Source organism: Emys orbicularis, chromosome 7 (genome assembly GCF_028017835.1).
Source record: "Emys orbicularis isolate rEmyOrb1 chromosome 7, rEmyOrb1.hap1, whole genome shotgun sequence".
NCBI classification, from domain to species: Eukaryota; Metazoa; Chordata; order Testudines; family Emydidae; genus Emys; species Emys orbicularis.
This window is the reverse complement of record NC_088689.1, coordinates 35,424,430-35,439,180: the sequence shown is the minus strand read 5'-3', so window position 1 is coordinate 35,439,180 and position 14,751 is coordinate 35,424,430. Positions and strand designations below refer to the sequence as shown.

Sequence of the window (14,751 nt, the reverse complement as noted above, 5' to 3'; positions counted from 1 at the left end):
AGCAGGACGGTGGTGGGTAACTCCTTCTCTTCATTTAACTCTGACTCAGATTTTCCTGGGACAGGATGGGGGATCACTCTCCTCTCTGTGACTTGATTTGTGTCTCAAAACAAATTTGTAGATAACTTTGCATTTCCATAGATGGCAGAATTGCTGCTGCCTGTGAGACTCCCTCAGAAGGGGGTGGGAGGGATCAAGTCTTTGCTTGTATTTGGAATGAGGTATTTCTGGTTGCTTTTTCTCTGAGGGAGGAGGGTATACTGGAGATGTGTACTGAGGTTGAGCTTCCTGAAAATCATCAGAAACTCCAGAATTATGTTCAGAACAAGGTGGGTTACACCTTTCATTGTTTTCAAAAGTGGATGGTCCAGGAGTGACTTTCTATAGCAAAAAAACTTCAGGACCAGACTCCAAAGAGAAACTGCTGAGCTCCAGTTCATCTGCAAATTTGACACCATCAGATCAGGATTAAACAAAGACTGTGAATGGCTATCCAACTACAGAAGCAGTTTCTCCGCCCTTGGTGTTCACACCTCAACTGCTAGCAGAGCACCTCACCCTCCCTGATTGAACTAACCTCGTTATCTCTATACTGATTTATACCTGCCTCTGGAGATTTCCATTACTTGCATCTGAAGAAGTGAGGTTCTTACCCACGAAAGCTTATGCTCCCAATACTTCTGTTAGTCTTAAAGGTGCCACAGGACCCTCTGTTGCTTTTTACAGATTCAGACTAACACAGCTACCCCTCTGATACTTTCTATAGAATGTTAATTTGCTTCAAAGAGCCGTGCATATCAGGTACTTTGAACTGCCTTAGGGGAGAATCGTTCTGGAGTGTACCTAATAAATCATTTCGCATTAAGGACTAGATTTCAGCATCTAGCTAAATCCCATGCTATGGGGTGATGCCGAAACTTTTGAGATGGGGGCCAGATTCATTGTTGTCATATGACCTACTTGTACTGCTTCTGCAGCAGCTCCTGGTACAGAGTATGCGGTGGGGAAGGACAGAAAACAAAAGGATATGTCAAGGCATCTGCATCAGGGCTGTGAATTAGGGACCTCAGCAGGTAGAATGAATAAAGTTTTTAAAGATGTGTACACTTCAAGCAAAGGAAGTGTTCCATTAGGACTTAAAATGCATCTTCATATAAAGCTCACTTCACAATTCTCTCGGCATCTTGTCCATCACAAATGAACTACTGCAGATTTTTTCTCGCCACAGCTTTTATTTTACAGCTTTTTTAGCTGAAGCCACACATCTAAACCTGATTAGAACGACAGTCTCTGAGTACATTAAATGTTACCTCCAAATAACTACATAAGAAAAATAAGGTTGCCAAGCCAAGCATTCAACATTTGTAAATGCCAGACTTCTGGTTGACAGTGCAACCTTAATTCAGCTCCCAAACATGTATGCATTATAATACAGTCTTTAATTACACCTTTACTTTATTTGTTCCACAAGAAAAATGGAATATGGATAAAACAATATATTTTTCATTAATCTCATTCTCAAAAATAGCTGGACACTTTTAGATGATACTTCCCAAAATAATTCAGCACGAGGCAGATGTGTGGCATGGTAAATTTAATTGAAGACAGTTTGGCAAAGCCATACTCCACTGAAAGTACAGTGTTTAAATGGAAAGTATTGAAGAACTTGAGCTACAGGCAGCGCTATCAGCCCATGTATAATATTGGGAGCAACTTCAATCGTTTTTCTCAGAAAGCTTCAGATGATTTTTGATTTTTTTTCTTTTCTTTTTAGTGTAACCCCGAAGGAGCTTACCTAGGTTCCTGGGGCTCGGTGGAAAAATTGGAGAGTACAGCAGAGGGCAACAAAAATGATTAGGGGCTGGAGCACATGACTTATGAGGAGAGGCTGTGGGAACTGGGATTGTTTCATTTGCAGAAGAGAAGAATGAGGGGGGATTTGATAGCTGCTTTCAACTACCTGAAAGGGGGTTCTAAAGAGGATGATCTAGACTGTTCTCATTGGTAGCAGATGACAGAACAAGGAGTAATGGTCTCAAGTTGCAGTGGGGGAGGTTTAGGTTGGATATTAGGAAAAAACTTTTTCACTAGGGGGGTGGTGAAGCACTGGAATGGGTTACCTGGGGGTGGGTGGGGGGGGGGGGGGGTGGAATCTCCTTCCTTAGAGGTTTTTAAGGTCAGGTTTGACAAAGCCCTGGCTGAGATGATTTAGTTGGGGATTGGTCCTGCTTTGGGCAGGGGGTTGGAAAGTTGGTCCCTTCCAAGCCTGATATTCTATCATTCTATGATTTTGTTTATGATTTTTACAGTGCAAATATTTGTAATAAAAATAATATAAAGTGAGCCCTGTACACTTTGAATTCTATGTTGTAATTGAAATCGATATATTTGAAAATGTAGAAAACCTCCAAAAATATTTAATAAATTTCAATTGGTATTCTATTGTTTAACAGTGCGATTAATCACAATTAATTTTTTTAATCGCAATTAATTTTTTTGAGTTAATCATGTGAGTGCGATTAATCGACAGCCCTACTTTTAACTTAACTCTATATTCTTTAATCTCTTCATTCTATATTTTCTATATTTTGTCTTGTGTATTTTTATGAATGCGTTCCTACTAAAACTATTGATGGATAAATTATTTTGTACAGGGCCAAGATGTGGCTATTCATTCTGGTGACATATCTGACACAAGCAACTGCAGATTCAGAACTCATAAGAAGAGGACATGGGAATCCTGAGGCATTTATGAATATTGTAAGTTTCTTATTGGAGAAAGTTTGGAAATAATGGAATGTGTTCACTGTTATTTATTTCAGAGTAGCAGCCGTGTTAGTCTGTATCCGCAAAAAGAATAGGAGTACTTGTGGCACCTTAGAGACTAACACATTAATTTGAGCATAAGCTTTCATGGGCTACAGCCCACTTCATCGGATGCATAGAATGGAACATACGACAAGAAGATATTTATACATACAGAGAACATGAAAAGATAGAAGTAGCCATACCAACTGTAAGAGGCCAATCAGTTGAGATGAGCTATCGTCAGCAGGAGAAAAAAAACTTTTGAAGTGATAATCTAGGTGGCCCAAATAAGGCGTGAGGATACTTAACATGGGGAAATAGATTCAATTAATGTAATGACCCAACCATTCCCAGTCTCTGTTCAAACCTAAATTACTAGTATCTAATTTGCATATTAATTCAAGTTCAGCAGTCTCTCTTTGGAGTCTGTTTTTGAAGCTTTTTTGTTGCATTCACCCACAAAAGCTTATGCTCCAATACATCTGTTAGTCTTAAAAGTGCCACAGGACTCTCTGTTGCTTTTTACAGATCCAGACTAACACGGCTACCCCTCTGATACTTCAAAAGTATCCCAGACTTATTTCCACTCAGCAAACTTATTCCCTCTTTTGATTAGACTCAAAAGTTAAATATTTCCTTATTTTCAATTTATAGTTCACATTTCTTATTCTTGACCTTAGAATTCCACTAAAAGCTGCTTCCACCAATACATGTCTGAATGTTTATTCTCACTAACACTTCCTGACTGAATTTAATATATGGATAAGTGATGGCAGAATTAAATTTAATGGAGATATCCCATCTCCTAGAACTGGAAGGGACCCTGAAAGGTCATTGAGTCCAGCCCCCTGCCTTCACTAGCAGGACCAATTTTGATTTTGCCCCAGATCCCTAAGTGGCCCCCTCAAGGATTGAACTCACAACCCTGGGTTTAGCAAGCCAATGCTCAAACCACTGAGCTATCCCTCCCCCCAGAAGGCTAACTCTTGCAGCATTCAGGCCTTGCTTGACATCTCTTGAATAAATCAGGAAAGTGCAGGAGCTTATGGAAATGAAACCAAAATAAAACAGATTTGTTGATTCCCCTCCTCCCTGCATGAGATAATGGATTAAAAGGACATAAATAAACAAATTTAGGCAAAACTTTTGTTTTCATTCTGCAGAGTGAGAAGATCCTGTACAAAGGATACCCGAGTGAGGAGTATGAAGTGCTGAGAGCTGATCGCTATTACCTTAGCATGAACAGAATTCTCATGGCAAAGGAAATCCTAGGGACACAGGTATGGCTCCTTTCAGAGAGACTACGAAGTCCTTGGGTCTTGTTTTGGCCTTGAGAGATACTGGTGGAAGATCTGCCTAGAAGGTGCTATGGCAGGAAGAGGGTATAGCCAGGGCTTTCTGGGATTGTGCTAGTTCTTCTCATCTCAGTGGCAGCCTGCTCTGGTGGGGCTCCCAGGGACCCCAGTTACCAATTAAAAAAGCTTTTCTATGGTGAAACCCTGCCTTTTCAAGGTTAAATTAAATGCATTAATAGCCAGTCCCGTTGGTTCAGGGAGGTTGCATTCTCACCCCCTTCTCCAGTGGAGAATGAATCAGTCCCTTGATGTGATGTAAAACTTTCCTCTTCATCATATTGGGGAAATGGTTTATTCCTGAGAAGAAATGCTCACTGAAGAGCTCTTGGTAAGCAGTTGTGGTCTCTCCCATATCCTCTGGGAATTGGAACTTTTTCCTGTGAGGGACAGATGATGGAGAACACAGTGGCAAAGAAGTGCGTGTTGGTTGAGCTTGATTATGAACTGTACGTTCTTGTTTCTCAGCAAGTCAAATACTCTGGGAAACAACAGTTGTTTCAAGGTAAATTATTTTAACGATGGAAATGGCCAAATCTAAGAAGAGGCATTTACTGCAGGAATTTCTGTGTCCAGACCCCAGGACTGAGCCCTAATGATCAGCTCAATGTAGGAGTAATTCCCAAACTTACGATGTAAACCAAGAAGGGTCCAAAATTATTCTGTGCACATTGCTGTTGCTGGGATGTACAGTCTGAGCGGAGCACTACTCAGACTTATGCTTTTCTTCCACCACGAGGTCTCTCCCTATGAGGATGTCCTGCGAGGGACAAATTAGCTTGGACCATCCCCCCCCGTACAGCGCGGCTCCTGCTCACTCTGCCCTCCATACCAACTTCTCCTATCTGACAAGGACAGGGGTCTGAGTTGCCACTTGCGGGCCTGGGGGTCTCAGCTGCCACCCTGCCCACCACAGGGCTCAGGCTACTGGCCCTGCACCAGGGTCTGGGCTGCCGGCTCCGCACTCCGTGGGGCTCCTGCTGCTGGACCCCATTGACTGCCCCGTTCAACTGAGCTCCACTGAGCTTGTGCTGCAGGTCCCGCTGACCACCGGGGCTCGGGCTGCCGGCCCCAACTGCCCAGCCCCGCTCTTCCTGGGGCTTGGGCTGCCAGCCTCAACTGCCCGGCCCTGCTCTCCCTGGGGCTTGGGCTGCCAGCCCCGCGTGGAGCGCTGGGGTTTGGGCTGCCGGCTCCCCCGCTGACAGGGGGCAGGGCTCGGGCTGCCAACTTTTGTATTTCATATTATATTATAATTTATAAATGTTCCACAGTGGATATTTCTAATTGACAATTTGTCAAATTCCCTTGGAACATCTTTTTTGGCAAATTTTCCAATGAAAAACTGTTCTGTTGGAAAATTTTCAGCCAGTTCTAATAGTAAGAGACAGTCAGTAACTAGAAGACTTAAGTACCTAATATATAAGGTAGACAGAGTGGTGAGCAAACCAAGTACAATGGTGTCAATTAACTTGCATAACGTCACGCAGCAGGTCATTGGCCAAGCTGGGAATAGAATCCAGATGTTCTGACTCCCAAACTGGTGCCCAATCTGATATACCACTGTCTCACTGCACTGCATCTGCATGATAGGCGAGGAAACTGCATAGAGAATGACGAACGCTAGCTAATGCAGATAAGAAGGAATAATGTGAATTGTGCTGACACATTGCTGAGTTCTAAGTCGTAAACAGAGCTGTATGTCATAGTGGGCGGCTCAGATAAAACCTCTGCTCAATTTTCAGCACTATTTAAAAAAAAAAAAAAAAAAAAAAAAAAGGCAGTCAGAATGTTAGGATGCATAATGAATGGTATGGAAAATACTGAAAATATACTGATATATTATTATGGCAGCCGTCCCCACGTAAGCACTGTTACACACCGTCTTCAAAGTTCTTTTTCTTAGCATGAGAATAAGTTTTTGCTTTTGGAAACAATTCACATCCAAAACTACTTTATTTTTATTAATGGACAGATGTGTGGTTCAATAATTGCTTTTAAATGCTACATAGGAGCAGGAATTACAACTCAGTTATGCAAGCAACTTTCTCTTTGTGTTGCAGTTTTCATGAAATGGCTATGTATGACCTTCCAGCATTGATAGACTTCATTCTGCAGAAAACTGGACAACAGAACCTGTATTACATTGGGTATTCTCAAGACTGTACCATAGGTACATTCAGAAGAAGACAATTAAATGTGTTTTGTCTTTTTGTTCCTATTTCATAGTTAAGGTTTGATTGGGACTGTAATTTCACTGTGAATATTATTCACATACATTTATAACAAGAGACTGGTCAAAATGAGTGCATCGCTGCTCTCTACTTCCATTCAGATGTGCATGAATGAGAGAGCAATTCCCAACTGTGCATAATCTTGGGAAGGAGATAGAGGGGAGACCAAAATTTTGAGTAGGGAGCTGAGTGGGCAGAAAAGCAGATGGATGGAATTGAGATTATAGATCTCAGTACTGGAACTGGATACACAAATGATTGTCATGTTAAGGCTGTTCTCCTCCTCCTCTTGTTGTTAAATTCTGAGTATGTTCTTGGGACCTTCATATTATCTCAAACCTTCTTTCCACTACTTGTAACTGAAATGGCCTTATAAACAGGGAGGGAACACAGTATTAACTGGATTTTTGTTTTAATTTTATTTTAAAAAATTTGGTGATGTGGAAGAGAAATCCAAGAGTCCTCCAAAATGTAAACTGTGGAAATTGCTTTTGTCCAGCATATTCTGAGGCAGACATGGAGAAAAGATTCCCTATAGTTAGCAAAGATTGCCCTTAATTTATTATCAGATACCTGTAGTTCCAGCTAATGGCACAGATCTTACCTTGTGTTTACCCTGAATGATCTTCAATTTTCTTTCTACATCAGCTCTGATTTCTTATAAACAAAGTGTACACTGAGGTTTGAGTGTATACTTAACATTTACCTTTATCTAGAGTTACCATATTTCAGTTTCACAAAAAGAGGACACTGCCGAATGGGGGGAGGGTGAGAGAGGGGGAGTTGGTGGGGGTGGTACAGTTGCAGGGTGCTTGAGGAGGTACCTGGTGGGTGCTGGAGGGGTGTGCGTGCACTGGGAGGGGATAGCTGGAGGGTGCTGGAGGGGGTACCTGCAGCCTTACTCATGAGGTGGGGTGCAGTGTAGCTTCTTGTCACAGTGGCAGGGCAGCTGGCACAGGCCTGGGACACAGAGCCAGCCCATCATTAAACACCTCCCTGCAGGCCTCTCCCCGTCCCCAGGGCTGGGAACAATCAACTGTGGATGCAGGGGAGGGATCACTTGGGGTGTGGAGACTGCTCTTTAGGAGCTGCAAGGTCTGCTGTGCAAAAATCCCAGAGATTTCCTCTTATTTGAAAACTCTGCCCGGACAGAGGGTGGAGGATCACAAAGAGGTTATGTCTGGGAAAACCCGGACGAATGGTAATCCTACCTTAATCAAACAGAGTATCTGTACAAAGGCAGCTCTGCCTGTTTATACTGGGTTGTTGTTTGTTGTGACTTGTTTCTAAGACTGCTGTAATTAATCTCTTTTGCTTTCTCAGCTTTAATTGCATTTTCAGCCATGCCTCAAAAAAATCAAAATATTTTTTGCCTTGGTTCCTGCATACACATTAAACAAAAGCAAAGCCCCTCTGACACAACTGGCATTTTTTCCTACTAAAATATTAAGGGTATGTAGAATCCTCCATATTTCATTATTCTCATGAATAAATGTAGTTATATGAAAAAGTTATAAATGGAAATTTAGGATGTGTGGCTTGTACGCACAGAGGAGTGTTATATGTACATTTCCCATGCAGCAATGCAAAACGTTATGTATGGAAACCAGTTTACCATGCATCAATAGTGTGATAAACGTATTGAGACTAGGGTTAGAGGAAACTGGGTTTTTTGTGCACGTACAAGTGTGTGTGTGTGTGTGTGTGTGTGTGTGTGTGTGTGTGTGTGTAAATTAAAAAGATTTTCACCAAATTATTCCATTTGGTTTTTGCATGCCTGAAATTTGATTTTTCTGGAAATATCAAGCCTGAAAGCTTTTCCCTGACAAACATCCAAAACCCTGAAAAACTGCGATTTTTGCACAAAGAGTCAGTGATGAGGAGTAGGAAAGTTTGAGGAAAGAAGGAAGAGATACTCCCCCCAAAATAAGTGTTGAGAGTCAGCAATTCCTGAGCTCTCCTTTCAATTTATACAGCAACTTGCAAATATTTTTTCAGAAGTTGGTCTATCTCATGACCCTCACTTTAAAGAATTAAAGAAATAAATTTTGGCTCTCAGATCCAACAGCTCCTTACTTATGTGAGTAGGCTGACTTCAATGAACAGTTCATCGATTGGACCCCAAGTGACTTATTGAGTCTAAACAGAGAGCTCTCATCTAGACTAGCGTTAAAAGGCGTGATGTTAGATCAAATTATCTAGATGAATTTAATTAATACCATCTAAAACTGTAGCCAAGACAAAGACATTGTAGTACAGCTGGTTGAAAAAAAAATCTAATATTATCTTTTCCCATTTGAAAATGGTTTACATTGAAATAAAAATATTCTACAAGGAAAGATCATTTTGGATATAATAAATAATAATAATTAATGGAGATATCCCATCTCCTAGAACTGGAAGGGACCTTGAAAGGTCATCGAGTCCAGCCCCCTGCCTTCACTAGCAGGACCAAGTACTGATTTTTGCCCCAGATCCCTAAGTGGCCCCCTCAAGGATTGAACTCACAACCCTGGGTTTAGCAGGCCAATGCTCAAACCACTGAGCTATCCTTCCCCCCTCCCCTTCATATGTTTTCTCTTATGAAAATCAAAATGAAATACTTCATTTCAGGTCCATAATCTCTGCCTCCATCTGAGCCACTCACGTCCCTTCTGGGAGTTGTACTTCTGGGTCCTCCATGCCCTTATTATCATCCACGAGCAAGACGATGCTTGGTGTTCTTTTCCCTGTGCCTGAGCCACTGTGGTGCCTCATGGGATTCCTGGGATTCCATTGGCTTCTATGGAATCATGAGTTCACCTATGGTCTCTCTTTCCAAGGGGTGCATGTGTTTTGTGAAGGAAAAGTAGGAGAAAATTGAGAGATTGTCACAGCTCGGCCAAGAATGGTGATCCCTCTCCTTAGGTGAACAAAAGAGGAGAGTCTGTGACATTTTACTAGTACTGAAGTGCATCTGTCATTCACTAATTGTAGGTGCACGGATTCTTGGCTTTGGAAAAGTTGTGAACATTCCAGCGAATTTAACTCTTTACCTGAGTCTTTCTGAGACACTTACCTACACATAAGGTGTAATAAGAGAACAATAATAAAAATACATTTAAGAGTCATGGTGAACAACATCTTCATATTTTCTCAGATTGTATTCGGCAAGAAAGAATTCTGTCTGTTAAGTGCGAGACTGAAATCGCTTACTGCCAAGGTGTGCGGAACTGCACTAATAGACCGACTTTGCAGCCAAGCCCTTTTTTAAATTTTCGGTGCATTTAATGAGAAAAACTTAAATGTGATACGTATAGTAACAATGCTAATTAATTGATTGGCATAAGCCAGTTTCTGAGTTTCACAGTGTTTGTGCAACATACCACCATCATCATCATCATAAACAGCAATGCATACATTAGGGCCCCAAACCCTCAGTCGGGATTTTGGTCCCACAGTGTTGGGTGCTGTAGAAACATAGAAACAGTCCCTGCAATAAGATAACTAGGTCTTTAGACTGTTGTAGAATTTGAGGAAGCTCTTCTTTGTCACAGTGAGCATCATATAGAAGGTGAATTTCCTGGGCAGTGCACAATAGAGTCTAGGACTAACTGTGGCCTTTAAATATGGCTCACCTGTTTCCTGTCCTTGCTTCTGAAGCACTTTTTTTTAACTTCATCTCAGAAATATTTCATTTTTATCTTTCTGCAAATGTTTGAAAAGTCAGTGCTAATCTCTTTCTTAGAGGTGCTATTTTTATGTCAATGAGAAGAATTTTGAACACACTGGGTTTGCAAAATAATTTGGGTGACTAGGATTGGTAGTAGTGCTGGTTTAAATTCACGTGGATTTGTGTGCAAGTTTTGCTTCTTACTATGAATCATGTTTATTATGATAGTTTCTAGGACCAGCCAAGATCAGGCCCCACTGTCCTAGTTACTGAACAGACACAGGGCAGTAGGCCCTCTCTGCCTGGAAGACCTCTAAATAGACAAGGAAATTGACAATCTAAATAGGCAAGAAAACACAATAGGGAGAGCAAAAGGATAGAACACACAAGCAGAGACTACAGAGTCCTGGCATCAATTGTCATGTTAGTTCAGGGAGTTTTTAATTATGATTTCTTCAGGAAGGCGTTAGCTAAATGGAAAGCAAAGCAAAGCTGTGCAATGAGGGGGACAGAACAGGTGAGAAGTCAGTTTGTCTCTGCTTGAGTGGAAGCCATGCAGTGTGACCAAGTGTAATGTAATTTCCTCCAGAAACCATAACTGTTCTCTGGCTTACTCAGAGCTTGACTTAGGTATGTTCCAAACCCAGTGAACTCCCAATATTCTAATTGTGTTATGACATTCCCATTACAAAATTTGGGCTTAGCTCCTGCTACATTTGCCTTCTGTAGAGCTAAATTCATGCAGTTGATTAAAACCTAATTTCCAGGCATTAGTTTCTGGAGTTGAGGTAAGCCCCAACTGTTCTCTCAGGCTTTTCTTAGTGGGAAGGGGATGGAAACAGGGCTGTGTGTGGAGTGGGTATGGTTTTTAGAGTTTCACATTTTTCCCTGTGTTTCTTGTAAAGTTTATTTGATGTACTGTGGAAACAATTTCTATTTTAAATTACGTCTTGTGCCTAGAGCATGGATAGGTCTAACTGAGTAGAATGTTAACTTTAAGTAGAATTTTGTCCATATTTACTTCACTTAGAAAATGAGTACTGTGTAACAATATTTTTTTCTTGCAGAGCTGGGCAGATTTATATGTAGCAAGCTTTCCAGACTATACATCTGTAAAAAATGTAATCCACTGGGTCCAGGTAGAGTTTCTGATATATTTATAGAACTGCTTAACCATATCTTCTTTTAAAATAAATATACGGCACTAATGGATGGTGTTTCATAATTTGGCTTGACTCTTCCTTTTACACTTTAGTTAAAAATTTGTTTAAGAGAAAATCACCAAATCCTGAACTTAAACATTTTTTTGCTATTACTTTTTGAGTCTTTGGCTAGCTGTTCTTCAAATTCTTTTTTGGCCTTCCTAATTATATTTTACACCTCATTTGCCAGAGTTTATGCTCCTTTCTATTTTCCTCACTAGGATTTAACTTCCACTTTTTAAATGATGCCTTTTTGCCTCTCACTGCTTCTTTTACTTTGTTTAGCCACGGTGGCACTTTTTTGGTTCTCTTACTATGTTTTTCAATTTGGGGTATACATTTAAGTTGAGCCTCTATTATGGTGTCTTTCAAAAGTTTCCATGCAGCTTGCAGGGATTTCACTTCTGGCCCTGTACCTTTTAATTTTTGTTTCACTAACTTCCTCATTTTTTGTGTAGTTCCCTCTTTCTGAAATTAAATGCTATAGTGTTGGGCTGCTGTGGTGTTTTCTCCGCCACAGGGATGTTAAATTTCATTATATTATTGTCACTATTACCAAGTGATCCAGCTATATTCACCTCTTGGACCAGATCCTGTGCTCCACTTAGGACTAAATCAAGAATTGCCTCTCCTCTTGTGCGTTCCAGGACTAGCTGCTCCAAGAAGCAGTCATTTAAGGTGTCAAACTTTCTCTCTGCATCCTGTCCTGAGGTGACTTGTACCCAGTCAATATGGGGATAGTTGAAATCCCCCATTATTATTGAGGTTTTTTTAAATTTTAATAGCCTCTGTAGTCTCCCTGTGCATTTCACAGTCACTATCACCATCCTGGTCAGGTGATCAGTAATATATCCCTACTGCTATATTCTTCTTATTAGAGCATGGAATTCCTATCCATAGAGATTCTATGGTACAGTTTGGTTCATTTAAGGTTTTTACTTCATTTGATTCTACGCTTTCTTTCACATATAGTGCCACTCCCCCACCAGCACAACCTGTCTCTCCTTTCTATATATTTTGTACCTTGGTATTACTGTGTCCAATTGATTATCTGCATTACACTAAGTTTCTATGATGCCCATTATATCAATATCCTCATTTAATACAAGGCACACTAGTTCACCCATCTTATTATTTAGACTTGTAGCATTGGTATATAAGCACTTGAAAAACTTGTCACTTTTTAGCTGTCTGCCATTATATGATGTAATTAAATGGGACTTTTTTCATTTGACTGTTTCTAATGAGATCCTACCTCTATATTATCATCTTCCATCCTCTCTTCCTTACTAAGACATAGAGAATCTCCATTAACAGATCCTCCCCTAAGGGATGTCTCTGTCCAAACCACGTGCTCCTCCGCACCTGTCGGCTTTCCCAAGCCCTTAGTTTAAAAACTGCTCAACGACCTTTTTAATTTTAAGTGCCAGCAATCTGGTTCCATTTTGGTTTAGTTGGAGCCCATCCTTCCTGTATAGGCTTCCCCTTTCCCAAAAGTTTCCCCAATTCCTAATAAATCTAATCCCCTCCTTCCTACACCATCATCTCATCCACGCATTGAAACCCTGCAGTTCTGCTGGTCTAACTGGCTTTGCACGTGGAACTGGAAGCAGTTCAGAGAATGCTACCGTGGAGGTCCTGGACTTCAATCTCCTACCTAGCAGCCTAAATTTGGCCTCCAGGACCTCTCTCCTATCCTTTGTCACTGGTACTTACATGTACCATGACCACAGACTTATGTGTAGTGCTGGGGAGAAGCCAATCTAGATGTCTCGAGAGATCTGCAATCTTCGCACCAGGCAGGCAAATTATCATGTGGTTCTCCCGGTCATCGCAAACCCACTATCTATGTTTCGAATGGTCAAATCGCCCATTACTAATACCAGTCTCTTTCTAATAACTGGAGTTCTCTCCCCTGGAGAGAGATCCTCAATGCGAGAGGATGCCACAACATCATCTTGAAGGAGGGTCCCAACTATGGGATCATTTCCCTATGCTCCAGTTGGATGTTCTCCTTCCCTGAGACTTTCATCCTCCTCAATAGTACAGAGGCTGTCAGGGATGGGACCATTCTACTGTGTCCCAGAAAGTCTCATCTATGTATCTCTCTGTCTCACTTAACTCCTCCAGTTCAGCCACTCTGGTCTCCAAAGCCTGTACACAGTCTCTGAGGGCTAGAAGCTCCTGGCACCGAATGCACACATATGCCACCTGCCCACAGGGGCAGCAGGTTTGTATAATTTTTGGTGGTGCCCAGAACAGGTCCAAGTCCTGCCCCCCCCACACACCTGCCTAAGGCTCTGGGAGGGAGTTTGGGTGCAGGAGGAGGTTTGGGGTTCAGGCTCTGGGCTGGGACAGGGCTGGGGTGCAGGAGGGGGTTTGGATGCTGGGTGTGAGCTCTGGGCTGGGACAGAGGGTTGAGGTGTGGGAGGGGATGCAGGCACGGGGCTGGGCCAGGGATGAGGAGTTTGGGGTGCAGCAGGCAGGCTGCCCCGGGGCTGGGGCAGGGAGCCAGGGAGGAGGACTCCCCCCCAGCCCTCTCTCCTCCAGCAGCAGCGAACTCCAGTGGAGAGGGAGAGAAGGGGAGGCCCCCCACAGGCTGCTGCTCAGGAGGTCCAGCCAGGATAAGCCCCGCCCCCGCTTCAGAGTCGCCTTCCGGGGGAGGGGGCTGCCATGTGCCTCCCCTCCTCCCTCTGCAGGTGCAGCAGCCGCCTCAACCTGCCCCTGGTGCCGCTCCCTTGTAGCTGGCAGTGGCTGGCGAGGGAACACAGCGCGGAACTGCAGGAGGCAGCCACCCGCTGCCCAGGGTAGGCAGTGATGCTTGGGGGAGGTGTGTGGGGGCGGCAGGCGGGGCCGGGGGAGAGACCTGGCCCCGAACATTTGCTGGAGCCCAAGCACCATGGGCCCATATAACTTGCCGCCCCTGCCTTCCCATAGGGCAGGTAACCATACATGTTGCATTGGGTGCAATAATCTGGATAGCACATATGTTTTTGTTTAATAAAATGCTATGGTTAAAATAAGTGCCTTGACGCAAATCTGACGTCAGAAAAAGGTAGTCATGGTTACTATACAGATCTTGACTCACCACCTCAGTGGAAGTGTCTAAACTTATCCCTGGCAGGGCTTTCACAATTCCCTTCCAATTTTCTATAGATAAAGTGTATTATCATCATTTTCTAAAACACCGATTTATAAACAACCTTTAACCTGCTACAGTCATCCAGAAAAACACCCTTGGCACCCGATTAAACTGATTTCAACAATCAGGGTTGAAGTACAATCCAGTTAAAGTGGTATTAACTCAAATAGTTTTCTAGGTATTATTCTGTTTAAGGATGGATGGGTTTCCATTGCCCATCCACCTTTTTGGTCATTTCTGCTATTGGGCAAGTCTAGCAAAATTAGTCATTTTAATCCTTTAGGAATTCAAAAGTTAAAGGAACGTGTAACTCTTTTAAACTTGGTTAAAATATGGTTGTCAAACAAAATGCTAATTGCTGTAA

General features: G+C 42.3%; 1 pseudogene; it reads left to right on the top strand.

Annotated features, from left to right (window-relative positions):
* The first annotated feature begins 2,661 nt into the window (after positions 1 to 2,661).
* LOC135881136 (lipase member M-like) overlaps positions 2,662 to 14,751 on the top strand; it is a 49,930-nt pseudogene continuing 37,840 nt past the window's right edge.